This window comes from Oxyura jamaicensis, chromosome 4, assembly GCF_011077185.1.
Source record: "Oxyura jamaicensis isolate SHBP4307 breed ruddy duck chromosome 4, BPBGC_Ojam_1.0, whole genome shotgun sequence".
Taxonomy (NCBI): domain Eukaryota; kingdom Metazoa; phylum Chordata; class Aves; order Anseriformes; family Anatidae; genus Oxyura; species Oxyura jamaicensis.
In genome coordinates this window covers 12,796,671-12,824,355 of record NC_048896.1, presented here as the reverse complement: position 1 = coordinate 12,824,355, position 27,685 = coordinate 12,796,671, and the positions used below count along the sequence as shown (strand labels likewise).

At 43.8% G+C, this 27,685-nt stretch overlaps 1 long non-coding RNA gene across 1 annotated transcript; it reads left to right on the top strand.

Moving 5' to 3' along the window:
* Window positions 1-256: 256 nt before the first annotated feature.
* LOC118167163 lies at window positions 257-26,890 on the top strand. Its single transcript, XR_004750983.1, has 9 exons — window positions 257-300; window positions 1,736-1,938; window positions 10,313-10,464; window positions 16,097-16,174; window positions 20,559-20,777; window positions 21,608-21,688; window positions 22,586-22,667; window positions 25,195-25,329; window positions 26,706-26,890. It is a non-coding gene; the product is annotated as an uncharacterized LOC118167163 (long non-coding RNA).
* Window positions 26,891-27,685: the final 795 nt, after the last annotated feature.

Sequence of the window (27,685 nt, the reverse complement as noted above, 5' to 3'; positions counted from 1 at the left end):
AAGGCAGCGGGTGGGTTTTGATCTCCAGCTTCCTGCAGGCAGCTCCTCGTGGCGTGACTGGCAAGGGCTCGTGCAGCCGAGCAGGCAAAATGTCACACTCGTCTAGAGAAATTATACATGCAGATGTATGTGTGTGCGAGGTACAGTTGCTCCCAACAGCTACAGATAGAGGCGAGTTTTGCTGATATTTTTTTCTTCTCTTTTTACAGACTACTGCAATGCCCTGGCTGTACCCTGTGAGGCACGCAGATAGCTACAGGCATCCACGCTGAAGTCGCCAGGGCTCTGGGCAGGCATCAGGTACACCCAGCCACAGGCGGGAATAGCAGATAGATTCTTAAAAAAGTCCTGTCACGCCCACTGTTTTGCTGAGACAGATGAGCTGAATGGAGCCAGCGCCCAGTTCAGGCATGGAGAAAGTGTCTCATTGGCTCCATGGTCGGGGCAGCAAGGCGAGTGGCACTGGTGGTGGGCACGGATGTAGGAAAGGGGGGGGGGGGGGGTGTGGCTGGGGCACCAAGGGCTGCTAGGGGGTTGCTGAGATGTGCGTGGGCTGTTGGTGCTGGGATAGCTCATGAAAAAATCTGAAATGTTATCATCTAATGCTTGTTTGACTCCTACCTTTGATTACTGTGGCACAAGGCATTTAGCATCCGAGATAGATGATGGAACAACAGCTAAAAAACAAACAAACAAACAACAACAACAAACCCCGACCTTATAGGCAAAGTCTAAACAGATTATAACCAGAAATACAGCTTTTATTCTAGAAGACTGCGTTACCTGTAACCTTTAACCTGATCTGTGGCAGGGCTTAGAAATTGCAGATCACCTTGTAACGTTGCTAGAAATCACTGAAACTGATGTCAGGAAGCAAACTGATGACTTACAAGAAAGCTTTCTTTCCCCAAATAAGATCTTGTGGCAGATAAGCAAGTCCTGCAATTTCTCTAATTCATTTATTAAGCTCCACCTAAAAGTGAGCTTGGTTTCATGTCCCTGTTGGACAGCTGTTCTAAATACCTTATTCCTTTGATGAGCCGAAACCTGGTCAAATATCCAGCTCATACTTCATAGCCAACTTAACTCTATTAAACTTTTGGCAAATATGTGGTCATGTGGTCTTTGAAGACAACCATATTTACTACTACTCTCCACTGCGCTTATGCCTCAAAGGAAAGTTAATTTAACTTACAGAGTCTTGTGCTTTAGAACTGATTTCTGATTCCCTGGGCAGGTCGGGAAGTCTATCTGGTTCCTGCCACAGGAACTTGGACCTGTCAGGTGTTTTTTAATTATTATTATTATTTATTTTATTTTATTTTATTTTACTTTTTCCTTTAATTTTCCTGTGAAGGCTTCTAGTTACTCTAAGGACAAACTGGAGCACGTGAATCACTCCACAGAGAATGACAGGGCTGCGGCACAACTGACTCAGGGGCAGAACGTGACACCTGTTCTAAGGCAATAAATGTTGTAAAGGCAACAATTTTTTTAGCAGAGACATGTGATGAGGTGCCATGTTAGGATATTCTTGGCCTGTAGCAGTGGTCTGTGAGTTTCTTTGCAGAAATGAATTTTACCTTTTACTCAACTTTATTCAATTTATTATTTTTTGCAAACTGAATTCTATTCATCTAGACCTGGTCTATCTGAGGGCCTGCAGGAGTCAATGTTTTTCTCTTCCTTTTAAAGTTCCTCTATAAAGTCCCTTTTTCTTGTATTGCCTTTTCAGAGCCCACCATCACTGTGACCATCAATAAACCTTCATGATTTAACCTGTGGAGAGGAGGGACGGGAGAATCTTACATTGCAGCTGTAAGATTAAATGCTGCTGTTGAACCCTGGACAATTTCCTGCCACTAATCTTTTGGTCTGACTAATATAGCTAGATATATTACTCAGACCTTTCAGTGATGGAAATCATACCTGGATCTGGTAAGAAGACTGGGTGATGAATACTTTAGAAAGAACTATCTTTGACAATATATTTGGCAACTTTCTGAGAATATGTGTGATTTATAGATGTCACCTTTGCACTGAATTGTTGTTAAGCACACAGTCTTGTGGGAAGTCGATGGTGAAGCTGGGAAGAAAACCCAGGAGCCCTAATTTCACACCTCTGTTTCTGACCATGCCTTTCTAGCCTGGCATGGATCAGTGTCTCTCAGATTTCATTGGTGGTTTAGCACATAAATATGACTGCTGATCTGGACCTAATCCTGCAGTGCTTTGCCCCACTGATACCCTCACTGAGCACAGCCGTTGTACTTTTGGACCCAGTTACTAGTTTCCTGTGGGATGTCTTCAACTTCCCTGCACTTTTCTGAGAAGTTTTATTCTTGAGGGAACGTCTGGGTTTAGAGACATGCACAGCAGAACAACTGTTCTGCTGGAATATGGTTTTAATCAGAGTGAAACAATGCTTCTGCTAATTACGTGGTATACTGTGTGACAGATGAGATCCTATGCTGTTTCCTCTTTCAGACTATGCAACATCTTGTATTTTCTCTTCCCTGCCAGAAGTCATCAAATCTTTTTGAAATTCAGTTCAGCAATTGCCCTTTCAAACAAAGAAGAGGTTAACAGATCATACTGTAGGCTGAAGAAAAAGGAGGAAAATTAGATGATTGAGGAAGGAAATACTAATCCTTCAAAATTATAAAGATCATGGCAAATAAACTCATAAAATAAGAGCTGATGGCATGTTGTTAGGAGATCCAGTCATTTTCATTTTGAAACATTTCAGCACATTTACAAACTGTGGTCAGCTAAACACGCCGCTAAATGAATACCTGAAACACATTTTTAGCTTTTCCAGCTTGGTTCTTGCATCTGGATTTTCTGGGGGTGGGAGTTGGTCTTTGCAAATTTACTGTATAGGGAATAGCATATATGAGGTGAGACGTGATGCATGGCTAAGGGGAGGATCAGACCAATAATCCATTGTAGGGCTACATTATGGTTCTGCAATCCACCATCCGTCTATGTCAGGTGGGTATGCTACAAATGGGAAGTGGTAGCCATCGAAACACATAAGATTAATAGGTGATGTGTGTGTTAATCACAGGATCATAGATGTTGGGTTTGGAATGGTCTTTATAGATTGCTGAGTCAAATCACCAGGATCTCTTGTGGTTTACCCCAGGTATTTTCCCTCTGAGAGTGCTAGCTGGCGTCGGCTGGAATGTGTCTGTTGATAATGGTTGCGCGGCTCCTCTCTTCAGACCGCTATGCTGCTGAATTACTGTTCCTCTTGGAAAGTTTTTTTCCTGTTATCTAATCTAAACTTGCCCTTCTTTAATTTAAAGCTATTACCTCTTGTAGTACATTGCACTTGGCCAACCTCAAATAAGTCTGTCTCATCCTTTACATTATTCCCTCTCAAGTATTAATTACCTCCAACACTTCTCTTTATTTCTCTAAGCTATTTAGGTTAACTTGCCTTAACCTTTCTTCGAACCCTCCTCTCAAAGGTTAGCGTTAGCTGACATATTGTCTTGAAAATGTTAACTGTTGCTAAAAGCACTTCTTATAGAGCACGGTTCCTACGGAGTGTGCAGCCAGATAAATACACGGTGACCTTTTTTTCTAGGAGCTCTCATAGACATAACATGGTCACGTAGGTGCTTCTTAACTACTGACTTTCCCAACAATGTACTTGGTGCCCTCTCCTTTTATTTGTTAGATAGAAATCAGGGTTAACTTGAGAGTAGAGGAACTGACCTGAGAAGTACCCGATACAATTGCTCAAAACCTAAAGTGAAAAACCAAGAGAAAGGCATATATTCTTTGTGGTAAATTCTCAGTTCTGAAATTCTGGAGACCAAATTCTGTCCATTACTGCCTCACAGATTAGTGAGGAAAACATGGCACAGCACAGAGGGGTTAGTGTTGCACCCTTCACTTTTGGGGAGGTCTGACAGAGTAAGACTTTTGCAGTCTTGGCTCTCGTGGAGTAAGGACACTTCAAGTCAGTTTGCTGGAAACTCAATCACATCACTGGGGTTTGTGACTGAAGTGAGCTTCTGAATCCCAAAACATAACTGCTTATAGAGTCACTAGACTGGAAGGGAGGCTGGTCAGAAACGTCTTCATCTCCATCCTGTCTTTGGAAGGACGGGGTATTCCTACTTCCAGAAACCTACAGAGGAAGGTGTCTGTGCTCCCACAGGCACATGGACTATTTTTGCAGCTTCTGGTGCAGGACACTTATGGAAGAAGTGACGTGAGGGTATTTCTGCTCATTTTACTTCAAACTGGCCAGATTCTGGTCCTTAATAAAGGATCATTAATTCAGGAGGAGGAAGTTTTGCTGTACTAGTCTGAGCAAGGCACATACAGACAGGAGAAATTATGTTATCCCTTTAGCAATCTAGCCATTAAACTCCACATGGGAACATCTGTTTCCTTCATATTCTTTGCACGGGATGGGAGTTTTGCTTTCAACGACAAGGAGCTTTGCTATCACGTTGTATATTTTATTCTTTTCCCCTCTTCCACTTCTTCCAGAAGAGCTTGGAGTTGTTAAATTTAATACCTGTCAGAAAAGAACCCATCTCTCACAACATAGGGTTCTTGTGTTGCTTTTGAGACCTTCCAGTGTTGCTTGTGTCAAGAGGGAATTAAAAAGTTCAAACCAATGCAGACAGGATGAGAAATGTCTGAGGTTCTGGCAGGATGGTTTATGTTCACAGTTGTTCCCAAGCCAACAAAATTTGGGGACTGCTTTATTTAGGGGTAAGTAGAATCTGTGAGAAGCCACCTCCATCTCATACACATATCCAGTTTGCTGGCTGACAAAAGCCACATATTCAGCATGCCCATTTTCCCCTGTGCCTAACAACAAGCTCCTCGGGATCTTGTTTTAGAAGCATATGAGCACTGGTAAAACTGAAGTTTGCTGAATTCTTGCCCAGAGCTTTTCTGACTCATCATCTGGTATATTCACATGTAACTCATTTTCTCAGTAAATCTTTACTCCAGACCTCAAAGAAGATGCAGGAATGAATGAAGAGCTGCTGTTCCTTTTCTCAAAGTTTCTGTGGAAACAGATTCTTTCCTATTTCTGTGGGCCTGACTGCATCTCAAGCCCAGTACTGCTCTTTATGTGGTTTTAAATCCAGTACCTGACAATCTTTAAAAGCTGAGGAATAAAGGGAAATCCCTGTAGTAGTCCTGAGGCTGAAATGATCAGGTGACAGGTGGTAATTTGGTGTAAAAAGGCAAATGAAAGTGCATTTATGACTATCTTGTTCTGCTGGGCAGGTGAGAAAAGCACCCTTTTTCTTTTCACTGATTTTTATGTGCCATATTATTAAAAAAAAAAAAGGAAAAAAGAAAAAAGAAAAGAAAAGAAAAAAAAAAAACACAAGGCAAATTCCAATCTTTGCATGTTTTAACCTTGCAATAGCTGCTTACTTTTCTTTTTCTGGTAGAAACCAGCTGGCATTCTCTCCTGGTCCCAGAGGAAGCGTGGAGAAGCCGTGTGATTGCCCCAGGTCTGGCTGGCTTAGTGGTGGTGCTTTCAGCTACAGGCTGTGAGCCTTGGTCTCTTGCTGCACTGCTGTTTCCTTCCTCCAAGGTGGGTTATGTCCCTGCAGTCACAAACCAGTGATCTCTTCTGGGGCAGTGTAGTTTTTGGAAGGAATTCACTAGGGAGAAGATTCGATAATAATTTTGAATGCTGAAGCTGAAAGCATCATATATGGGTGATAGCTGGCTGCTGTACACTTTGTTATGCAGAAGCAGCATAATGGAGGAAGGACACATGGGTGAATATGCTACTGAGGAACCCTGGCAAATCCTTTATTTCACCAAACTGGGAAGAAAGTTGGAGGAGTGAATTCTTTGTGTCTAATGAATTAAGACTCCTCTCCCTTCCCATGGAGGAGATGCAAGAACCTTCTGCAGAATTAGTATGCCCAGAAAGTATTAAAAATTCAGTGTTGAAAATAGCTGGCCGTGGTGGTTGTGATGTGGTCATCTTCCTGTCTGTCTGGGCACTTGAGCCTGCACATCCACAGCAATCTGGGTACCAAAGGAGCATGTATTTGAAGTTCAGCTCCATTTCCCACTTTCTGGGATGCTCTCCGTGGAGAGGGAATCGGTAGAGCTGTGGTGATCCTACGGTTATCGCTCACATTAGGCACCCACATAGCAGAAGCATTGTTTGGTAAAGAAACCTCCTTTGAAACATTCCCAGAACTCCAGATTTTGCAAGCCTCCTGGTGTCTGCCAAGACACATGCACTTTTAGTCCCCCAGGAGCTAGAAATCACAGAATCATGCAGAGCCATCTCCAGAGGACCATCTTTGGCATTAAATGGGGAATGATTGTTCAGGCAGAATGTGAGAATGGAAAAAACAAATGTGGCACCTTCTTGAATGGGTTGATTTATGAAAGCAGGAGAGTTGGGAAGTACAAAGTTGCCTTCTGGGACCAGCCAATTTCATGTTTTCGTTGCTTGTAAATAAGCGAGTTTCAGATAAATGCACCCATCTAGCTGAGTGCACGTTTCGAGGATTAAGCTAGTTTAAAAGATTTAGGAGGCTGCTGCGCCAAGTTCATGTTTTTTAAGAGTGAGGACTGCCAAGCCCAGTGGGTGTAAGAGCTACTTTGGAAGCACTTTTGTGAACTATTCCTGATGCATATCTTCAAAATATTTAAAGCAACACCTGTCATAGACCATTCTCTCTTTATCCTCTCTTCATGCCAAGTAATGGAGCCACATGGTTTCTACAACTGAAATAACTCTTGGAATACGACATCCTGTAGCTTGGTGTGCAGTATACATTGGCAGGACTTCTTCCCCCCCCCTTTTTTTTTTCTCTAGGATTTCTACATATTGGGTACGAGTGCTAATAAACTGCTTGGGAGCCACTATTATCGTGCTAATCTGGATTTGGCATTGTAAGGATATTAAAACTATTCCATTATCAGCCTCGTGAATGTAAAATGGCACGGACTTTTAAATATTTACATTACTGTGAGCTGCAGCCCCAAAGGTATGAGGGGGCTGTACTCAGGCCTCCCACAGTGGAGTCTCAGGCGTAAAGAGGGATTTATCCTCCTGACTATGCGGGATTATCACATCCTGTCTCTCTATATAATGAGCGGAGAATAGGCGATTGTGTTGGCTACGTTAGGCACTCTCATAGCGGCTGATTTTTTTTTTTTCCACTGATTTTAGTGGAAATGGGGTCTGAACAATTTGTTAAGCCCTTCTTGCTGTTCTGAATGCAGCTGGCTGAATAATTTCTCACTTGGCATCTCAGAGGGCAGGTCTGAACCAAGGTCAGACTGTAGAGAGCTTCAGCTTGGAGTTCTCTGGGTCCAGTCTTCAGGCTTCCTTACTTGTTTCTTACCCAAAGAGCATCTAACGAAAAGGAAAGCTATTAGTGGGATTGTTCATACAAACACCATCACAATTTAGGGCAATTCTAGCCATTTTAGCAAAGAGTTATTTTGGTTGTGCTCCGTACCTGCTGGCTGCAGGCTGGGGGCAGCTGGTACAGCACAAAATCTCTTTTCTGAAGCAGAACCTGCATCAGCACCGAGCGCACTGCAGGCCATGTGAGCGGTAATATGTAAATCATCATTAGCAGATGTTTATTGTTTCTTTTCAGAAAATCAGATTTGACTAATCAGCCTAAGTGAAACATATGCTGAAATTAATTAAAGTTTGTTTTAAAATAATTTGCATGCTTATTGCTTTTAACTGATTGTAATTGGGGCTTTTGAATACTTTTTAACAAACAGAGTCACCTAGGCTGAGCTTTTCAGAGCACTGATTGGCATGTCGCCATACATCTTCCTCTAATATTTTGCTGGCTGAATGACCTGCGTCTCACCGAGTTCTCAACCCCACAGCATCGTAGGAAAAGGAAAGAACATGTCATTGTTTCCTATTATGCCATGGTGGTTTTGTAATGAGCACAATTGCTGAGATATGTGTGCCATGATGAAAGATCTGATGATTACACATTAACTGAAGACAGCAGAGCTTTTCTGAATAATACATGGAGTTGACAGCGTGGTTAAGCATGGTGTGTGGTGGGAGGTCTCATTATTTTGGCAAGACAACTCACCTGCAGACATCTTTGAGCCAACTCTAGCATCCCCCAGCTGGAGGGGGTATGTCAAGAGGATCCGAGGAGCCCATGGCTTGGCACTGCCCTGCAGCAAGCTCTGCCTGGCCGTGCTGCCTACGTGCTGTCTGACACTGCGGCTGGAGCCGCAGGGAGCCAGCTGGCTCGCAGGCAGGGAGGCTGAGGGTGGGAAGGGACTGGCGGCGGCTCAACTTCTGCCCCAACAGGCAGCATGGCTCGCCTGGCTCAACCCACTGGTCTCTGGGAGCCCAGCACGGCAGCCAAAGGCAGCAGGGACCTTGCCAGAGCACGCGGGTGTCTCGCTCGTGCTCCCAGCCAAGGCGCCTGGGTCCTGTGCCCAGCACTGCTGCTGGCTCCTCCTTTGTGTTGGGCAACTTGCTCCTGCCTCGCTCCCCGCACTTTGGCCAGCTAAAGTCGATTCTGGGGTCCAGGAGCTGTCTCTTTGATAATAGCCTGTACAAGGGGGCTTTGAATGGGGCACCTCACTGGGGGGCAGTGAACTGCATGCTCCAGGCTTCACACAGGCTTCTTAATGGTCTCCAGGTGGAGCTGAAGGTGTGGGTTATGACCTATAACTTCCCGAAGGGCCTAGGGCTGGCTTAGCCACGGCACTGCCTTTCTCTTCAATGTGCACTGCTGTGGTAGGCAGAAATGGGCTCCTTTCTGGAAGTAACAAGGTGACCAGCAGTCTGCATCCAGACTGGTCCCTTTCCCCCACCTCCATGTCTTTGGTTTAAAGTGATTGGAATTTGGTGACAGGGCTGGCTCCAGAAAATACGTTTGAGTGAATCTAGAGTGCCTGGGGAGCAAAAAGCTCTCTGGTCAGCCAGCTGAGCTCCAGTGAAAGAGGTGCCAGTAAGCTGGAAATTAATTTCAATGGCAGGTTGATTTAATTGTATTTAGTCTCATACATCTAACAGCCCCGATCTGGAAACTCTAAGTAGTCCTGAGGACTCGGGCTTCTCGTGTGCTGGGGCCCTTCTGTGGAGCTGCGTATCAGCACCGTGCCACTGATAAATACAGTTCATGCCAGCAGAGGATTTGTCTCGCTAGCACTGCTTACTCTGCGGTGGAATTTGCAGGGTTAGTGCAGGACTCGGTTTGTTCTGCTCATTCATTAGCTCCCTTAGATCTTCCTCAGACCACACTGAAGACAAGAGGCACTTATTAAGAGCAGCAGTTTGTTTCAAGTGCTTTCTCATAAGTTTTCAAATCTTCCTGCTATAATGTCACAGCATCACTGGCTCCTGTGATGGAGAATAACAGTGGTTCATTAGGCTCATAAATCCAAAAGGAAGAAAGACTCTCCTGGAGACATGAGTAGCTTTATAACAAACAGAGCAGCGGGAGAGTCTGCAAATTATCAGCTCAATGCTTTATAAGCATTTTATCATCAGTTGGGGGAAATTACAATAAAGAGCAACGAGTAAGTGAAGCATAAACTATGGCATAAACATGCCCCGTGTTCTCCTCCATCCACATTTCATGTAAAAGTGTATTTGGAGCCATGGCACTAGGGCAAGAATCCGGGACAGCTTCAGAAGCTCTTCCCCATCCAGAGATTTGCCCAGGCTGAAAATTACATGGGGTTATATGTTATAAGGACAAATTCCACCAGAAGAGAGAAAATACATGCAGTATTTAACAATCTCTCCCTATTATTCCAATGTAAGTGCAGCATGACAATGAGCTTGATAAGATGTTTACACCCTCTCCAACAGTTTTGCCACTACCACATTTTTAAGTGTGCAGCTTTGATTTATGACTAGTGATACTAAGATCCCAGCCTGTAAATTTTTACAGCAAGCAGACTTGAATTATGTGTTGAGTCTGCTGCTCTGGATCAAAAATGCTCAGAATGCTCTCTGGGAAGATTTAAATGTATACGGTCTCTAAGCCATGGAAATATTGCTCTAATGTGCCTATGTGATTTTTAACAGATTGTGAGTTCAAATTCATTTATCAGCTGATGTCTAATGAGTTTGGCAGACCCTTAATACATTAAGTATAAGAAAAACTATGAGCATAATGATGTAGACTGAGGAGAATTTAATGAACAAATAAGTGACCTTCACATTTATGTGAGATAAAGATTTCATGCCAAATTTTGCATAATATACACTGGAAGTAATGGGATATTTATTAGATTTCTTCTCTCCTTTTTCTTCTTCTTTAAACAACACTTTTTCTTCCTTTTGCAGAGCAGATCTATGTCATCCATGGATATGTGGCTGGGAAGCACGCAGCTGGCCTGCAGTGGCTAAACCTTTTAATTCTACCTGGGGGAATCTGATTGAGGAAGGGAAAGACGTAAGTCATCCACGACTGCTTCAGGGTGGCAGCTCCACTGGAGGTGAGCACGTTTGTCACATGTACAGGAGTTCACCTTGGTGCCTCCACTGCCATAACTGCCTAGCACTTCTGGAAAATCACGTCACCCATTTTGATGTGTGAATATGTACCTAGGAGTTTAATTACAGGTGTCTGTCTTTGTAAAATGTGTGCCAGCATTATGGCCTGAATCCCACTCATTTCACTGCGTGGTGTGTCCTGACTAGTGCCTACTTGCAACTGGCTCCGGTACCTCTGAAGGCTGAGGACATGTTGATATCAAGAATGTAGCTGAAGTTGGCTGGGTCTGGGCTTTGTTCTGGGGGCTGCTTTGATGAGGATAGAGGAGCAGAGTAAGGCTCCAGAGGTGCAGGTGTTGGGGGTGGAAAGCTGTTAGATCAATAGGTGCTGTCTCCCCAGCTCGCCCCATTTCCCATGGGAGCAGCCAGTCCTCTGATCTGGCCCTGTGTGCCAGCTGGAGGCTAGCATGCCTGAACGACAACCCACACCTCTCCTCGCCTCAGTCCACCTCTCCATGAAGTGCTACTGCTCACCCACGTGAAGCCTGGTAAATGGGCTTCTTGCACAGAGCTTGCTTGCAACAGAGAGATGGGATCGCAGTAAAAACAATAAGCTTGGGGCTGTGACACTGTACTTTCATTAAAAAGTAACCAATGCCGAGGGTATTTCCGCCAGAGGCAATGGGATTTTCACTGAGGCAGTCCAACTCATTGGGAAGAAAGGAATTGTAGTCTGGTCATTATAAAGGAAACAGGGCAGGGGGGCGTTTTCTGTCTGAAGCACGTGGTAGGAAAAATGGTATCTTATTTACCTTGTCCAACCCCATTTTTTTGACTTTTTTTTTTCTGTTTATGTGGGAGCAGCAAAACCTGACTCCATTTTTCTATTTTAGATGATCTGTGGCTAAGCTGCTTGTCCTGCAGCTCGGCAGGTATTACAAACTGTATTTCCAACTAATGAAGTAGGAGTGAATAATTTATTTAATGTGTCAGACATGGCAGAAGGCACTGCAGCCAGTCACTGCGCATGAAGCTAATTGCTGCACTAAGAAAACAAATCTGTGCAAGTCCTCATTTCAAAGTTATTTCCAAGCATTAACTCAAAAGTTATTTCAATAACGAGGCCTCTTAACAGAAGCATCACTTTTCATAGCACACGGCATAGCTCTGTTGACCCTCCAGCGCTGCTCTGCTGGGTGAAGTGTAGTTCAAACAAAACTTTCACCGTAAAACTTGGGCAAGGGGGAGGCTGGGCAAAGTCTGTGATTAATTAGCAATTAGCAGTATTGAAATGCAGCGAAAAGGGAAAGAATTCATTCTATGCAGAGATTTTTGAATCCCTTGTTTGCTAAGAAGTGCTTATGCTGAAATTGTGGGTGCTTGGCAGGGCTGAAAGTTGGGTGGTTGGGCAACCTGTGCAGGAGGAGCTTTGTGGTTTACGTGAGCAATGGTTTAGAAGTACACCTAAGTGTAATTTTTTTCTTTTATTATTTTGGTTGCAAAGTTTGAACACGTAGGTGAATTCACCAGTGAGCCAAACTCTACCCTCAGACACACGCCTGGATGCATGCTGACAGTGAAGCACTGAGTTGACCAAAGGAATGGTTGGATTGCCTTCGAGTAATCCACACCTGCCCTGAGCCTTTGCAGATCCCTTTTCTGAGGCACTTAAGGGGTGTCCTGGCTTTGTGCTGGTCTTTTACAGACAGGGAGTTTCCCTGTCAGCAAGAGTGATTCCTGCTATCTCTTGCCTGATGCAAACAAGATAAGCAGTATCACGGGTTTCCTGACCCTCCTGTAAATGGAAGCTTGTAGCCCTATCCCTCACTAAGCAAAGTGGTCTGGATGAGGGAGGAGATATATCACAGACAGGGTTCTTCAATCCTTCCGTCTCACTTTCTTGAGATCTTACACAGACCTCCACCTATTTAAAGTCACACTTGGCTTATCTCTGAGAGATTTTAGGGGTACTTCCCAAATCATTCCTTAGCCTCCAACAGTGCTGAAAGGAATACACACTTACGGAGCAGCAATATTGATGTGAACTAAGATTTACAGGAAGTACTTAGGCAGCAGATAGCAGGTAACAGGAAAATGATGTGATAGAAGTCTGCTCCTGCTCACCTTGGCTGCTCTGGGATGTGGCACGGAGAGATGAGGTTTGCTGCCTCCGTTTGCTCTGTGGCCAAGGGATGTGTCAGCCCTGGTGTGAGTGAGTGCAATGCCATCAATTCCCATTTGCATTTGATTACACCAAGGCTGAAATTGGTCCATGGTGTTTTACTGTATTTCTTTATTTGATTTGATTTTATTTCTGTTTCCTATACCATAAAGCTGACCAGCTGAACCATGCAGCGAGTAGCAATTTACAGTAAACCCTCCTTGTTCAGCTCGGTAATGGATGGAAACAATTCCGAAGTTAATGGTATTAGTGAGGAAATACAGTCATTCTTAACCAATCTTGTAATGCCCTTTTGGAAAAATGATACTTACGGCTACTTTTATCATTTGATTTACAAGTCACAAATTTGTGCAAGAAACTTGACTTTAAGTCAGTCGCACACCTTATAAACTGAGCAGGGCCGGTTCACAAATGATTTTACAGCTCCATACACTTCCCTGGAGGAGCCATCTCCTTCCTGCTGGCCAGACACATTGCCTTGAAACAGCTGCCAACTTTTTAAGAGTTCCTTTTTGGCTATATTCTTCTTTTCATAGCAGCATTCATGGCCCCAGCCCAGGTTCATAAGGAACAAAGTGTAAAATTAATCAATGGATTGATACACTGTTTAGAATGAAAACAGCCCAGTTTTGGCTACATTTTCGGCCCCTGCAGCCAAAGGAGTGCATGTGTGTACATGAAATGTAATTTAGTTTTTCCTTTGCTGCCTGTTGATTTTCCTCTAATTCATTTTCCTTTTGCCTCTTACTGAGTCTCCCATGTCTGGGTAAGTTTAACCCTGCACTGCCTGGTCTGTGCAGCACACAGCAGGCGGAGGGACCCTGTAGGTGGGCCCTGGGGTGGCTGCAGGCTTCGTTAGCTGCTGGAAGTGACAAGACGATATCCAGGAAAAGGTCTTTGTGAGCACAGCAGTCCGCAAGTGAAGCCTTTGATAGGTAAACTCTACCTGGAGTTTTAATGACTTGTAAAACCCTGAGAAAGCCTCTCGCCTGATATTTATTGCTTTGAATGTCTTCCAAATGAACTTTATCTCACCTAGAAAAGGTTAACATGGATTTGGAGCTGAGTAAATCTAGCTCAGCCTTTTTGTGTGCATATATGCCTTCAGCTGAACCTGTTAGTACCCAAAGCTGTTCCTCACCTCCATGGACAGAAGCCACAACCTCTCTGTCACAAGGGGACGTAACTCGAGGCTCTGTTACAGAGCTCTGGTGCCTAAACTTACACATTCACACTTTAAAATAACACTAGTGATTATTAATCAGACATCTTGAAGCAGAAAGCAAGCAATGTAGTGTCTGAAGCAAGAGGAGGGCTTAGGGGGGGCACTGGATAATTGCATATATTTCACAGACTCCAACGAGCCCTTTTCAGACAGGTGAAAGTTGACAATAGCTCTATTGGTAACTTTAATTTTGGAAGTAGTTGGTCTGGGAAAAAGTTAATCATATTGTAGGCACTGTCTAGCGCCACTCAATCTTGTTTCTATCACTCTCAAAGTCATGTATTTTTAAAAATACCAAAACCAATTTAAAAATACATCTAACAGTAATCACTTCATTGGAAACAACACACTGCAATAACATAAAACAGCAGCCACTTTCCTGGGAAGATTTATGAGACAGACTAGTTTTCTCACGACTTATGTTATTCCTGCCTTATTGTTTTGTCAGCATTGGATATGGAAAGTGGATGATATGTGAACACTCTCCGGCACTAGGAAGCTTTAGAGTTTTGATTAGGTAACAAAATTGAAAAAGTGAGTTTGCTTGCCCTGTTCAATCTCTGTGATTTAAATTTGGGTATGACAAACACACCAAAAAAGCACGCTGCCCCCTCCTGCAGCTGCACCTTGCGGTGGGACCGCAGCTCTCAGGGATCCCGTCCTCAGCCTAGTTCTGAATTTCCTCTGGAAATCCAATGGGGCTGTAGATATCAGAGTCAGATGCTGGCCCTGAAGGATGACGAGAGGCAAAAAGATAGAGCTGGAGAACAAATAGAGAAATCAAGACATTTCAGGGCATGTGAAAGCATTCTGATGTGATCAATCTTGTGATCAAACCAACAAGGAATGTTTGTGCTGTGACCAAGGGAGCTGGCTCTCCCGTGTCTGTGGTGGCCAACTGCTGCCTGTCCCTTGGAAATCAACAGCCCGAGATAAGGATGGGGGGCAGAAATCAGGAGCCTGGATGGGAAAAAGTCCTCAGTAGCTCCCAGGGGGGCACTTGCAGCCTGTGAAAGCCTGGGGAATTCAGGGCAGCGTTGGTCACTGTGGGGGCAGAAGGTGACTGGCTGTGAGGCTGAGGGGCTGCTCGCTGGGATGTGTGCTGCTGCCTCTGCCTTGGAGGTTTCAAAGTGAAAAAACACAGCTGGCTTTCAGCACTTCATGTGTGCTCTGGGTTCACTCCCCCACCCATCCCATCAAACCAGAACAAGCCCCCCCGAATGTTGCTTCAAAACCTCTACTAGGTAGTCGGTGCGTAGTGTTATGTGCATGGCTCACAGCTTGCACATCGTTATACAGAGTGCCTCTTACATCTCCAAAGGTAATACAAAGAAACATGTTATCTGTGGCTTTTAAATCTGCACAGGTCCTAGAAATGAAATTTCATTCATGCATATATTTATATATATACATCTATATACAGAGAGAGAAAGGCATAAAGAAATGGAGAAATAAATAAATAAAATGGGGTTTTCTGTATGCAGTTTGCCACCCTGGGACCTATTACAAAGCACTTTTATTATAATCATACTGGAACCAACAGTATGAAAATGCACTTGTCTCATGTATTATTGCTATTGTGTTCTCACACCTTTTAGCCCCCTTCCCCTGATGACACACCCAATGGCTCCTTGCTTAGGCTTGCGTAAATGAACTGCAACATCCTGGAAAAAAAAAAAAAAAAAAAAAGTTTATTGTGGAAATGTCATAATTCAGTGTTTCCTCTGTTGGCATTAGCATCTTGCAAGTCCCAAGTTCCTTGGGCAGATCTGCTCACTGCACAGCTGGCTGACATCTACCAGGCACAGTTACTGATGTGAGACTATTTTGTAGGCTTAGGCCATATATTCATAATAATTTGTAACAATTCATTAAAAATGAGTTGCCTGTATTCCTAACAGAACAGCAGTTAATGTATATTGAAATAGTGATTGCTTTGCTGTAGTTCATTAAGAAGTCATATTTTAATTCCTATTTAATTACAATCCAGTTACTACCATTTATTACCGATAATTCTAATGAGGTAAAATAAGAGATGTATTGAAAACTAATGATAATGTTACGAAGGTTCATTTGGAATTCACACAAAAATTTCTACTTAATTACAATGGAATTGCTCTACCTTGTGTATGTGCGAGGTGGGATGTGGTTGTGATTCTTGCTGAAGGATCAGCCTGTGCCTACCATGATCGGTCTACGTGTGCTCTCAGCCCATATTCACCCACAGGGCTATCTCACAAGGCGACCAGCTCTGAAGATGGGGGGAGTGCTGAGCCAGGAGGAGGGTGCAGAGGAGGACGTGGTGGTAAGTTCCCCCTGCCTTGGGTCTCTCACAGGTTGATGGGTGCTCAAACATGTGCCACAATGACTCAGGAGATAAACTATGGAGAAGGAGCAATACTGTCCAGCTCAATGCGGGGCTCATTTCTGAGTTAGAAGGAGGTGGAGGTGGTTTTATAACAATGGAGGAAGGACTGAGATGAGAGTGGAGTGAAGTCAACAGATGTAAAGCTGAAAAAAAGAGGCAGAAAAATGCTGTCCTTGATATTCTCCTGAGCCTGGCAAGAACTCTGCTCAGTTATGAGGTTGGTAATGTGGCTTTTCTCTGTTAAATGCTCTGCCTGTGGAGGTTTCAGGACAGCAGATCATGAAATGTTTAAATGAATTGCCCATAGTCCTCTGAAAAAGTGTTTGCAGGTAAGATAGGGATTTATTAAGAACAAAACAAAACAAACAAACAACAACAAACAAACAAATCAAACCAAACAAACAATACCCATGGACCCTTATTAGGAACTGCAGTGAGCCCCAGGCAAGCTTTGTAAGTTTGGGTCCCAGGGTCTGCCTCATGCTTTTCCAGGAATGGGGGTGCAGTCCCTCAAGTGAAACCAAGACTGTGCCTGGGCTCTCTTCTCCTTCCCAGCTTCAGGAAAGCTTGGCTCCACTCTAATTTTAGACATGTTTTGAAAAAAAATTATGGGGTCTTTCCTATTTCTGTATAGCAAGACTATCTGATAAAGGGGAATTTGAGGATAGTTATTTTTGCTTTGAACTATGCAGCCTGAAACATCTGTCGAAAGTTACCCTGAGCTTACCTTGTGTTAAGTTTTGATGCCTAAATTTCCCCTTAAAAGCAATGAGCCAAATCCATCCATGGTGTAAGTTGTTCGCTACAGTCAAGGCCTTGCCTAAAGGCACCAGGGACCGATTTGGTCAAACACACCCAATGCCACAGTCCTAACTCAGCAAAAATATTCCCTTTCTATAATCAGCCTGAGGTGCAGGATATTTATGACACCCACTTAGATAGGCCTTCATATTTCTCCTCATTCTAATTTCCCCCTTCTCTTTATTTCTCTCTGTGTCTATCACCTTTTTCATGTCTCTCCAGATGCATTTCCCGGCATCAGATAATTGAAAGTCAGTGAACTGAGTTTCAGGTTATTTTGCTAAAAGACGCCTATTATTTTGATGAAGCAGGTGCACGGAATTAAAAAAAAACCTCCATAATTGCTACTTTACTATCAGGCTTCTGCTGCCTAATCTTCTTTGATGTTGGTAGAACAAGCTTTCTATCTCCTCTAGGATGATTATAGGGAACATTGCTCTGTTCCTCCTACAGAATCCATTCCTGATGGATATTAAACCTGTGTTATCAATTAAAGTTTCTTTATGTGCCGAGTGATTAGAGCCAGGATTGTGTGTGATTCCTAGCATAAAACAAATCTGAAGTGATTTCTGTCATTAATACTAATTAATCACTGATATGTCAGACATTCACAACTGAATGCACAAGGTGAGCATGTGCATTTTTCTGTAGGAACCTGGGACTGAAATAATGGCCCAAATGCTCTCATTTTAAGCATTTGGCAAGTGTTTCTGTAAAGTCTTCTTTGTGTAATTAGCTATAAAAAGGAGAAGCTGAGTAAATAGCTGGGGTAGTAAAAGTATGGCTGCAGCACTGCCTCTTATACTCTTACACCCCTCTTGTACTCTGCTCTCACTTGTGGCTCTGACAAGCTTCAAATCGTTGGTGTGGAATTTTGCTGGTTATTGGTTCTTCTGCGTGAAAATAATACCTAAATATAGACCTGTTAGGAGTCCTAAAATGTGTGTATATGTAAAGAGAGAAAAAAGAGGCAGTGTTTGAAGGAGCATGCAGGTTTGTATAGACTCAGATTTGGCAGCTCAGAACCCAAAAGCTGACAATCCTACACCAGTCACACCTAGCACTTACCAGCTGATGCCCATCACTTCCTCTCCACTTCTTTGTGGGGCTGGGCTATCCCCGAGCTTATGCTGGGATCCCTAAAATGTTATTCCACAGCCTGACGTAGGTCAGCAGTCACTCTGGGAACAGAAGCCAGACCTCTGAGCTTGATGGAGGTGGTACTGGGCGGGCCAGACATTGATGGGAGGATGTACAGTGTGGTGCTTGCCTGCAGACTGGGTGAGAAGTTTCACTAGGTCAGCATGTGCAGAGGAGGAACAGTGCAACAGCTTGTGTCAGGCATCATGCAAAAGATTTTGGAAAAGCCTAAATCCTCTACTACATGGTTGTCCCCTGTCTCGCCAATCTTTATGGTGGCATAGCTTAATTTCAAGGTGCAAGACTTCAGTCTCACCCATTTAGATTAGACTTATGCCTGCGTACATATAGGTGGGCACACAGAAGTGAAACAATCTCAGAAGTGTGCCTACAGCAACGATTGTAGACCCTCACTACATATAGCTGGATAATTTGTTTGCACTTCTTGAGAGTGCAGTGATTGCCTTACCATACAGAGGGACACAGGCATGTTTACAAGCATTTAAATGGCACTTACATCTGTAGTATCTGATTGCCTTCTAAAGTGCAATGAAATCAGGGAAGGAATCATTCCTCTTTTGGAGATGGAAAAGACAAGGACAAAAATTAAAGTGACTTGATGTTTGCACCAAAAACCAATAGCAGAGCTAAAAATAGATAAAGAATCTCCCTAGTGTCAGTCCTGTGCTTTAGGTAGTCTTGGAGCCAAATGCTCGCAGGGCCACATTATTGACAGAACGGTAAAGAGGCGCAGCAATGACCATTGCATCTCCACCTGTTTAAACCAAATGACTAGCTGTCAAATGGGATATAATTACCCACAGTGCTAATCACGCAGTCCATTCCCACTGTCATTACCTTTACTGTTGTCATGAGTATGAACAGCTTTGCTGGGCGTTCAGGCACTATCCCCAGGCATGTGATGCTCTTTACACGTGCACCTTAATCAGGTATAGGTGGCATAAAACATGCTACTGCTTATTCAGCTGTATAGTCACACCCAGGACATCTTCCAGATGTTTTCAAGTCCTCTCACAGCTGTGAGCTGTTCAAGTGTCTGGCCTCCTAGATCCAAATTTACCCCCAGAGCAAGGTAACGCAGGACCTCAGGCCTCACCGGAGCTGTGTGTGTTTGCACCATCAGGGAATGCAGCCAGGTGTGTGGGGTAAATGTGGCTTTTGCAAACACTTCCAAGTTTCTCCCAAGAAATGCATCACTTAGTCGGACACCTCCTTGTTAGCATCGGCCCGTCTTAAATCTGAGCCTCGTTCAGCAAGTGCCTGGTTTATCCGTTACTCACATCGTCATAAATCTTAGACAAAAGCAATTACTGGGAAAGCATATTTCTTTCTTTTATGGAATTTCTTAAAGCTGATGAGAGCAGTCAGATGGCTATTTTCATCAATGTACCTTTGATAGAGCATTAGGGAACAGAGATGGTGTCTTTTAATAGACCATTATTACCTGCCTTGGGTGCAAGGAGCTCTCATGCATTCCAAAAGTATATTAATGGCAGAGTAAAACATGACTTAGAAATAATATCCCCAGAAAGGGCCTTATTTTCACTCTTAAAATGATTTTAAATGGATTTTGCTCTTAATAACTGCTGAATTCATTTGTAGTATGGAAGTGAATGCAATGAAATTCCTTTTCCAGCCCTCTGCCATGGTGTCATGTGGCACCCGTGTGGCAGGGTGCACATTTCTGCCCCACGAGTGGACCTCTGCTGCCAGCTCGTGTCAGGACCCTGGTGCAAAGTGTTTTGTCTCTTTCCCCATCTCCTTTACCCTCCAACACCTAAGGGTTGGGCTTAAAAGTGGAAAGAGATGTCAGGAAATGGGGATATTCCCAGGAGGATGAGGAATAAGGGTAGAAGTTTGCCAAGCTAGGAGTGCCACCACAGGCCAGGTTTCCTTCTCCCACCTCTTTCTGTCCATCCTGAGCTCACTTAATCTGTCTCCTTCATGAGGTCAGGCTAGGCCATGGGACAGAGCATTGTGGGGATGCCCACACCATGGCATCAGGACTCGTGTTTGAGTTCAGAACCTCCTGGATGGAGAAAAGACCTCCGAAATGTTTCATAAGATAATGCAGTCAGGAAATAACCTCAAAGTGGTGAAGCTGGGAGAGAAGTTCAAGAGAAGGAACAGTGAAAAGAAACATAAGGGAGACTAATGGGGAAAATGGACATGGACTTCTGCATTTAAGCAATGCTGCTGTCAGTGGGAGATGGTGATTCCAGAGAAGGCCAAGACAAAACTTTTAGGGAGATGCGAGAACAAGATTTGACTGCAGCAATGAGCAGCTAGGAAATTCTGTGCTGATTCCGGGGAGTTTTAAGGAAAGACATTGACAGAAAAATGGGTTTCTCTGTTTTAGGTTAAAGCACAAATGTTTCACTCATACCTTAACTGGCACTATGTCCCAAAACAGGAGGGCTGCATTTTCCCAGCACAGCGATGACTTGACCCCGGGGATGCTCTTGGTGGCAGGGCACCATAGCTCGCACTGCACCCGGCGCTGAGCAGCCCGCAGAGCTGCCTCCACCACACCGCTGCTGCCAGGCTCTTCTGGGGAGCGCTGCGAAGACAAAGCTGGGTAAGGCAGGGCATCTGGAGCAAATTAACAAAATCAATAATAATAATAATACTCCCCACCTCCCATCTATTGTTTGAAGCCAAATTATGTTTTGCTATAAAAGTCTCAAAATATTACTGCCTTTCCACATGTGATTCTTAATTAAAATTATGCATTTTATAGTTATTATATAGGTGTTTTTTTCTTTTTTTTTATTTTTTTTTCCCCTTGCATAACACGAATTCCGTCCCCTCCTTTCTGCTCAGGTAGCTTTTTCTTTCATGATCTTCACAGACAATCTTTAAGGAAGAGGCAAGCAAGCAATTAATAAAAGTGTGAACAGGTGGTTGCTCTGCTACTAAAAAAGATCAGTAGTGCAATAATTTCCTAATTATTATTATACCTTCTAAAGGTTTTTAAATACATGATAATATATTTCCCCACTGCTTCTTCTGGCACCCCTCTTGCTCCTGGCATTATTTCTCATTCAGAATAATAATTAATGAGAGCTGAGGTATCTAATATGTATTTTATTCCTTCTGTTTCAGTCCCTTAAGTAACCATCTTGTCACATTTGTTATGCAAATTTTCACACATTGTGTGTAATTTCAGCAATATGTGAGAATGCCTCTCAAAAACGCCTTGAGTATTTTGCTTTATATATTTTTATGAAATTAGCACTTTTTTTTTTCTTGAAAGCAGTATTTCTCCATAGCCCTTTAGAGAAATGGATGAGGCTACATAATTGCTCTTGTTTTATTGAGGTAAAAGAAAGCAAAGAAACATTTCTAGCTATAAGGTTGTAGCAGTAACAATAGCAATAGTATTTTTATTTTTATTTTTAATTTCAGAGAGCACTCTGTCCTTGCTTATGGGCTGCAAACTGTACCATTAGGAACCAAGTACTATGTCCTCAGTAACTGCCCACTGAGGTAGGCGTTGTACGTGTGTTTAACACATTAGGATGTTATCTAATGTAGATGATGGGCCATGCAGATTGTCAGAGGAACAATGCTCTAATGGGGGTTCATCACATCCATTATGCATTTGTCAACTTGGTCTGTTTGCCTTTAAAAGTTTTGTTTGCTAACAGAAATCGTCCCTGCTGTAGGCTAAATAAAGGGACGTTTGGACACCAGAGCCCAGAGGCACTGACAAGTGATGGAGCAGCTCCTGGAGCACACAACAGCCTGGGAGCTTTGGCTAAGCCTCAGCATGGGCCACTGCCCAGGGTGGTTTTCAGGGTAGCTAATAAGCCCTGCTTTTTCCTGAAAGTTCAAGTCTAGAGTTGTTCAATGGACACAGGTGATAGTCAGGCTTGGCCTTGCTGACTTTTGTTTCCATGTGTCCAAACATCCCTGTGCTGAGCTCCAGGTAGCCATGCGGATATACTCACTGGCTACTTTTCCTCACCCTGGCAAAAGAAAGGCACCAAGAGCCTGGTTTTACCATCTCTGTCAGATTTTTCTAGCTAGCACCTCAGGTAGGCTCTGCTGCTGTGCTTGATGGATCTGCCTTAGTGAAGCAAATGGTGAAATGGCCGTTCACTGCAGCATGCAAACCCTGTTTGCTTCTGGAGGCATTTCCTCCCACAATGTCCTGGGGCAAGAGTCATTTTGAACTTCCAGAATTTGACACTGAGTGGTTGATCCAGCTCATCATTTAGTCCCTGCACTTTATTCTGACTCCTCCTGGCATGTCCACCACCCACTCATCAGGAGCAGCCCCAGGTTCAGTACCCAGCCCCGTGGGATTGTGCCAGCCTACTTTCTCGCTAAGTTCAGCTGTACTTTTCCTGCATGAAGACGTTTTTCCCTATTGGATTGCAGATGTGCACGAAGTGGAACTGCCATCTACTAGGACCATGTCTTGGATTTTGCAGCCAGCAAGTATTCATCTGCGGGGCACAAGGTAAGTTCTCTTGAGCCTGTTTAATTTTAAACACGTGTGGGCAGTCTCAGTTCAAAAAATAAACCCCTGGATTAAACTACTGTACCCAGCAACGTGCAGAATTGGTCATTATTTGGAAAGGGAGTTTAACTTTACATAGGATATTTTAGCATACAGTTCAGCAGGGTGAGAGAGAGAGATCTAACCTGAGCAGCCCATGTGACATTGTGTGCATACATACATACGAAGTCTTGGACATAAGTCTCTAATATGCAAACTTGAATGAAAGCTGCCAATTTGCTTACATTGCCTGCAAACACACAAAAATAGGAATACTAGGAAATACTATAGGAAAAACTTGGGCTTCCTATGTGGCAGGAATACTATGAGTCAGTCTGTGATGTAAAATTATGCGAGCAGGACTTTTCTCTAAAGAAGATTTCATTCTTTACCTTCCATGGTCAGTGGGCCCGGAGTACTTACTGAGTGTTTTCACTGCTGTTTTTCATTGGCAAGGATCCTGGTGTCATGCAAATCTCCCACCTGGTTCTCCCATTTACCTTTAATCACACTTCTGCAGTGTCGGGTGGTGGTGACCATTTGCCCACAGAGTCCCTCTAAGGCCTCAGAAAATCTATTTCTGCTGACCTTTTCCACGCTTTGCTGGAGATGTGGTCAACACTAGCCTCGTATGGGAGATTAACCTACAAAGAGGAATGATTAATTAGGCAGATTTGAGGGAAAGGCAGATCAGTTTTTAAAGCTGTTCCACCTAGCTTAAAAGGTGGTTATTTTCTATACCAAAAGTATTCAGGTATATGCGCAATGAAAACTGTGAAATGCAATTATTGTCGGCATTGTGATGAGTGAATGCTGAGTGTTTGAGCTTCTCCCTGGCTTCCCCCGAGTTAAAAATTATTTTGCGATTAAATACAACTGTTTTGGACAATTAAAAAAAAATCAAAGTTATTTTTAACAAAGCTAATTCGAACTCCTCCAAAAGCAAACCGATTTATTTATTTATTTATTTAAAATTAAGCACAAATTTCCTGAATTGATGCAGTCATGGACAACACTGAAACAGGTTAAGCAGCCCCCTCAGAAGTGCTGTATTTTGAGTGCCGTTCCCACATCCCACGTCCCGGTGAGCCAGGGCCACCCATGTGGGTGCCTTTGCTGGGAGCTAGCAAGTGCTTGAGCAGGTTACCTCTGCTCTGCTCTGCTCTAGGTTACCTTTGGTCACTGCTCAATGCCCTTGAGTGCCAGCTCCAGGGACCTGTGACTGTTTTATCACCGTCTCTAGATTTTCCTCCTGCATGAAAGGATAAGAAACAGATTGCCGGATTCTGCTGAGAAACATCACTGCTTCCTAAACAAGTCCTGGAGCTGTGTACCGAGAGGCCATGCTTCAGTGCAGGGTGCTCACCTTTAAAACGGGGGAGCGCAGAGGTGATGCTTGGTTTTCTATGCAGAAAAGTAAATAAACAGACCACTCCCTGTCCTGACTTTGGTTGGGATGGAGTTAATTTTCTTCATAGTGGCTGGTATGTTGTGGCGTTTTAGATTTTTGATGAAAATAACGGTGATAACCCCCCAATGCTTTAGCTGTTGCAGAGCAGTGCTCACACAGAGCCAAGGACGTGTCAGCTCCTCGTGCTGCACTGCCAGTGAGGTACCTGGGGGTGCCCAGGAGCTGGGAGGAGACACAGCCAGGACAGCTGGCCCAGGCTGGTCCAGGGCACATTCTGTATTATATGGGCAGCACTTGCTCCTTTTATTATTATTATTATTATTATTATTATTATTATTATTATTTTGTTTATTCCGTGTCTCTCACTGAACTGTCCTTATCTCAGCCCATGAGTTCTTGTACTTTTACCTTTCTGTTCTCTCCCCTGTCCCACCAGGGGGGCAGTGAGCGAGCAGCTGTGTAGTACTTAGCTGCCTGCTGGGTTAAGCCACAACAACCCCTTCCTCCCAAACTTTTACAAACATAATTGGGTGGGGGCTAAAACCAGCCTTTGTGCAATAAAGGAGGGAGATTTTGCCCTCCCCACCATGAAAAGCCATGCAATAAAAATGTAAATATCTGCCTTGAAGGCTTTCTTAATAAACCCTGTAATTTTCTTAAAATTCTTCCTATATCAAAATTCTGAACCACTTTGAGATGAGCTATTTTAGACTGTAATTGGGCTATTCATTCCCTATGCATACAGTGATCCTAATCTAATATGTAACAAGAACTTAAAAGCTAATCAATAATGGAACACGATTCTCTACCAGTAGAGCTGCCTGTTGACTCCTGTGAGAGGGATCTTCACAAGACAGCCCGGCTCTGATGACAGCCTTATATTTATTTTAAACATGAAGTTGAAACATCATCTTTCTCTGTATTGTCACTTCCAATTATTTTTGGAACAAAAACACCAGGGGGAAATGAGATCCTTATCCTGAAATGTGCATTCATATTTGATAAATAGTCACAAATTCTGGAGAATGTTTACTGAAACGTGGGCTTGAAATGCTTTCACGTGCGTTTTTACTAAAGCCATAGATTATCTCTTGCAAAATGTGCCCAGGCTGCTTTGCCAAGCTACCCTTTCCTGTGCCTTAGAGGTGAAGAAAAGAAAGGGAATGAGTATCCCAGTGCTGGAAGGCTGTGTTTTCCTGGGGCAAAACTAAGGTAAAATTAGCATCGAGAGGGAATCAAAGTGAACCGCCACTTACTGTCCTTCAGTGGAAGTCAAGATGCCTTTTATACCCTCACGTACAAAAGGCAAATCCCCGCTTTTCATGTCTACACGGTGGCTTGAGATGGAGCGGGTGGAGGGAAGGGGTTAAGCGAGTGCACAGATGTGCCTAAACCCGTATCAATCATAGGCATGAGAAAATGCCGCCCTTTTAATAGGCAGGCTGCACCAATGTGCACAGCTGGATTTTGAATTTTATGTGCTCTCTCCATAAAACGCAAGTAGGAGACATCTCCCATCACTCCCCCAGCTCCGGCCATTTGTGCTCTCACCATTTTCCCTCTGAGCCGCGCTGGGGACGCGGGAGCTGAAGCCCTACAGTTGTAGCCACGTACGACCCCCTTGCCACTGTCTGGAGCCAATTAATGTGCATTTTGGAAATACACGGTGGCTTTCTGATGTCAGGTACGCTTCCACAAAGTCCATGTATTTAATCTGGAATTACTCAGGGCACGAGGGATCAGGAGCTGGCTGGGAAAGCTCCTCTCTGGAGGGTCCTAAATGCCAGTGATTTCAAGTGATTATTTATTGAGCTTTATAATAGTGCATATATCCTCATACACACCCTTCTCCTACAAATTACCCTACAACTTTCCAGCCCTTCGTTATGTTGTAGAGGTTAAGGCTTTCCTAAGTAATCAAAACATCCAGGAAGGAAAGCTTGCTGAATGCTGAGCTAAGCTTGAACACTGACCCTATCTCTTAACTGTATCAGAAACTTTATGTACATCATAAAACGCAATAATTGCTGCGGTAACTGCTCATTCATGTTAACTAAAGGAGTAAATAGAGGTGTGTAATATAGCCAGTGCTGTGTTGGGAGCACAAAGGAGGTCTACCTATTGAAAGATTTAAGTGATACATATACATACACCCTATAGCAAAATCTGCTTTCTTCCTCTTAATAGGTATATTTGACTTCTTTAAGGCAATTCTCTTTCATTCTGCTCCTTCTTTTGCAAAGCCTTTGGGCATAGAAGGCAATTAGACAGTTGCAAGGAAATGGCAGATCAAGCATGAGGCTTTGTTTACCTTCCTTTCACTCCTCTTTTTAACAGTGCAATAATTCTACCCTGCCCTTTTCTCAGGTGATGTCCCTTATTTCAGCTGGGCCACAGAAAGGGAAGGGAAATGTGTGCTCCTCTCTGTGGCCAGTGGTGGGGTCTTCCTGGGCCTCAGCTCTGTGCAGCCACACACTCTTTGGCACATCATTTGTCCACTACTTTTTACAGAGTACTACCTGCTCTGTAAGTAACTGCGTTACTTACAGAGTGTTTGCAATGACTGTGAATTTTGGTTTCAGCTGCAGGTCCTCCTCTGGGGCAGGACATGCGTGCTGCCAGAGAGACCACTGATGCAGTCAGCAGCCAGGCCTACGGAGAGCTGGTCACTTCAACCATCACCACGAGGTCCCAGGGGACCACTGGGAACATGGGCTGTCCTTTTCCTGGCCACCCCAGAGAAGATGAGGACTGGGACGTGTGCTGTGATGCTGAATGGGTGAGTTACGGGGCTCTTGGTCTGTGCTATAAGTTGTGGGCAGGGGTGGCCGTCCTGCTGGTGGCGAGTGCTCGGTGTGGGAGCGTGCATACAGTGGGTCGCTGTGCTAAAGGCAAATCGCAGCTCAGCTGTGCTTGCCTGTTGGAAATAAAAGACACGTTCTTGGTGGCAGCTATTTCAATGCATGTTACAGCTGGCAGCCATCAGCTGCTGGGCCACCAGCACTGAGCTGAAAACTTCTCCAGCCCTGTCCTGGGGCCACACCATGCCCATGCCACTTGTGTACCCCTGGGCTCCTCAGTGAGACACTGTGAGGCAAATTCATTTCCCATGCAGCCAGTGAAGCCACACCCAATGCATCCAAGAAGCAGAATGAACGTACTTAGATTGCAAAAGATACCTCCTATCTATTTCAAACATACTCTCCGTAAGCCTTAGCTTAGTATTTTTCCCTTTGCCGATCTGAGGCGTTACACTATGGGTAAGTTTTTGATTGACGTTCAGTCGTGAGCATTTAGCTATCTCTATGTCTTGTCAAGTCATCTTTTGATAAAAGCATTTTAGGTGCCACAAAATGTAATCACTTCACTGCAGCATTCTACATTGCAGATTCAAGTTTCTCTGCACATTTTTCAGCTAAAGATTTTTGGCACTGCCGATAGATCTGTTCCACGGGCAATTTTGGATGGATCTATTAATATTGCCTCTAAGAGTAATAAGTCCTGCTCTTTTACAAAGTGAATCATCTATCTCTCCTTTGGACTTGTAGTCCACAAGTCAGCAGGGTTT